Consider the following 3,950-nt stretch of genomic DNA (forward strand, 5'->3'; position numbering starts at 1 on the left):
GACTACGTGGGAGTCCAGCGACATAGCCATTACGCTAACTGCTGGTTCCCGGTTTTTTTTGATCTATAAACATATGAGCTTGTTTTTTTCTTATGGAAAATGAGTTGCCTTTTTGTTATAGTTATACAAGCATGAATTTTTAAAATAACTAAATGCAACGTGATTCTTTAGCCATGCATCAGAGATTAGATCTATGGAAATAGGACTTGCTTCTTGGCTTAAGACTAATTTTTTCTTTTTTTTTTTTTTTTTTTTAGTTTAATGTTAGAGCGGCTAGCAACAGATATATTGAAACAAATTCTCTTTAAATTCTCAAATTAAACTTTGTTGTTTATACCGGTTGAGTCCAACCTTATGCAAAATGTTATAGGCAATCCAACAAAGTATAAGACTCAGAAACATTCAAGCAAGCACTTGAAATCACAGCTTCACTGAGCAATCAGCAATGTGTTGTTTTTTTTTTTTTTTTTTGAGAGATTTTCACTGTAGGGCGCGTGCGCTCGCCAGACAGACAGAGAGAGACATAGAGACAGAAAGCGAGAAATCACCCCCCAGGGGGGATGGTCACACCGCAATCCCTTCTCCTCCATTCTCCTCTCGGGATCTTGGGCACGCACGCACACACGCCCGGCATGAGTTTTAAGCCACCGGGTCCGGGACACGAACCACGGTCGACTATGTGGGAGTCCAGCGACATAGCCATTACGCTAACTGCTGGTTCCCAGCAATGTGTGTTTAAGAATAGGTTAGTTTGGGGCTGACAGGTGGTGTGATGGTTAAAGGTGCTGGATTCCCACATGACCAACTGTGCTCTGCGACCCAGACCTGGCAGCTTGCTTTCTCACTTTCCCTTTCTCTCTGCCTCTTTCTGGCCAAATTAAAAAATAATAACAAATGGGATTATATAAAAATAATTCTAAAAAAAAAATAGTATAGACTAGCTCAGTAGTTTTCAATCAGGCACTGTTACGCCCCCAGGGGGCATTTGTCTTTGTCTAGAGATGTTTTGCTTGTTACAAATGTGGCTCCATTGGCATCTAGTTGGTTGAGGCCAGAGATACTGTTGAACATCATGCAAAGCACAGGGTACCCCCATAAAAAAGAATGATCTGATTAAAAATGTCAATAGTCCTAACTTTAAAATGCCTATGTGTCCAAGTGACTTTCCAACATAGCATTTCTATGTATTTTGGGTGTTTCTTGTTTAAAATTCTATCGTTCCAGGCTTTATTTATCCTAGATGTATGTATATGTGTGTGTGTATATATATATATACACACACACACAGAATTATTTTATGGAAATTCATTTTTTTTTTAATTTGACCAGAGAAGGGCAGAATGAGAGGGAGGGAGGGGGGGGGAAAGGAGAATGAGAGGGAGGGAGGGAGGGAGGGAGGGAGGGAAAGTGAAAAGGCAAGATGCCAGGTCCGGGGCTTGAACCATGGTCGGCCATATTGGAGTCCAGCACCTTTAACCACCATGCCACCTGCCGGCCCCCATCCTAGATATTCTTTTTCAATTGGTAGGGCCTTAGCACCTGGATCTCTAAACATGCAGATGAGTCTGATATAGGTGGTCCAGGAAGTTCACATAAGAAATACTGAAATAGACAAAGAACAAAAGCATGTTAATAAACGCACTCAGCAAGTACCGAAGGGCAGCAGGGCAGAGAGTTTGGGGAGCAGCAATAGTATTCATACTTAGAACTCTGGACTTGGGAGTAGCCAGACCCTTACTGGCTCATTCTTTCAGTGAGAACAATGATTTCTCAAGTCACTTGCTCTCATGTGGCAATGGCTTCTTACCCTAGTTATACTCACAGCACTGCAGAACGGTTTCTGTCATTATCAAGCACTTTGTGCTCAGTCGGCCACATCTTCAGGGTCACTTCAGTGGCGAGAATCTGTCATCATTCTGGGCAGGCTGAAAACAAGACTGAGTGCTATGGATTAAATTTATAGTTCTGTTCACAGAAATTCATCTGTTGCAATCCTGGTTACAGTTAGGGTTACGAAAACTCAGAGCAAACTGTATATTGAGTTTTATCCTTGGCTGCTGAACAGTTCAGTCTGCTTTTCTGACCATCTATTTCAGTCACAGCATTAACTGTTACTTTTGACCAAAAGCCAATTTGAGAAACCATCTGCCTATAACAAGTGCTTTTTAGCCAATTCTTACATAGCACTAATCATTTTCCAGCAATTGTTCTAAGTACCTTAACCGTATTAAGTAATTTAATTTTGTTTTAGTCATTTTGCTATAGGGTGCATGTGCTTGCCAGAGAGATGGGGGGGGGGAGGGAAAAAGTGAGAAATCACCCCTACCCCTGGGGGATGGCCATGTCACAATCCCTTATCCTCCATTTTCCTCTCAGGATTTTGGACACACATGCACATGTGCTCAGTGTGATTTTTAAGCTGCCAGGGTCTTGGACTCAACCTGCTTTCAAGTCAGCCATGTGGGATCCAATTGCCTTAACCACTACACCACTGGCTGGTCCCAGTATTCCCTATGTTAGATGAAGACACTGAGGCAGACAGGGGGATAAGTTTCTCATGGTCACACAATTACAATAGTATAAGTGGGAGACTTGAATTCAAACATTCTAGTATGAGAATTCATGCTCTCAGCCACTTTACCAAGCCACTTCTCTCATCCGTTTTCTCTAAACACTGATTATAAAATTAACTTCTCTAAAATGCCCATGCCCTTGAAGATCATTGTTTACAGACCTTTGCTATTAAGAGAATACCCTGCTTTATACACTCAATTTTCATTTAATTTTACTTTTTCCCTGCAATCATTCTTACTACCTTATTGTTTTTGAATATGAAATACTGAGTTGTCAGAAAAGTCATGACATTTTTCTGTTTTTCTGTGCAAAAATGTATCGTGACTTTTCTAGTGACCCAGTAGCTGTCCTAGATCCCTACATGGTTACCACATTGGATTCCACAAAAGCCTCTTGCTGGTAACTGAATCATTATTTCCTTGAGAGTAGGAGAGAGAGAGAGAGAAAGTGAGAAGAGAAAAAGGTATTAATTGTAATTTTCAGGCTTATCTTTGGAATATCATTCAAATTAATTCTTAATTATCACTTTCAGGTTTATTCATAGGAATTCCCAAGCTTCATTTTCTCTTCTGTCCAGTTGTATCATCCTGTTACCTGCAGGATGAAGCCAGAGAGAGGGCAAAGCCAGATACTTGTGTTAGTGACAGGAAGTGATTCCTCAGTGCTTTCCAAGCAGATAGAGACAATTAATGATTTCTCAATTTAGATATCTATCCTTTACATTGGTATTTGAAAGTTGACTATAATGGTGAAGTGATCAATGTGTCATAGATTACCTTTACATTTTTTTTTTTAATTTTTAAAGTTTATTTCCTTGAAAGGCAGACCGGAAAATAGGCACCACCAATAGGGACTTCACACCATGATCCAACCCCAGTTTTGGCCATCTTGGATCATGGGTGAATTTAGTATGCTTAAAGAGGTCCCAAGAGGTGAACCCGGGACCTTTCCTGTGTGAGCCCAGTTACATCACCTTTGTGCCATCTCCTGGCTCCTACTTTGTGTTTTAATCTAAGAGAGGAAATAAATCTTAAAAATAGTCTTAAAAGTAGTAATCAGGGACGAGCAGTTGGTATAATGACTATGTCACTGGACTCCCATGTTGTCAACCACGATTCGCGTCCCAAACCTGGTGGCTTAAACTCACGGGCACGTGTGCATGCCCAAGATCCCAAGAAGAGAATGAAGGAGAAGGGATTGTAGCGTGGCCGTCCCCCCGGGGGGGTGATTTCTCTCTTTCTCGTGAGCACACACACCCTACAGCAAAAATCACTCAAGAAAAGGGAACCAGCAGTTGGCATAATGGCTATGTCGCTGGACTCCCACGTAGTCAACCACGGTTCGCGTCCCGGACCCGGTGGCTTAAAACTCACGCC

The sequence above is a fragment of the Tupaia chinensis genome, unplaced genomic scaffold (assembly GCF_000334495.1).
Source record: "Tupaia chinensis unplaced genomic scaffold, TupChi_1.0 Scaffold000510_1, whole genome shotgun sequence".
In the NCBI taxonomy this organism is placed as follows: Eukaryota; Metazoa; Chordata; class Mammalia; order Scandentia; family Tupaiidae; genus Tupaia; species Tupaia belangeri.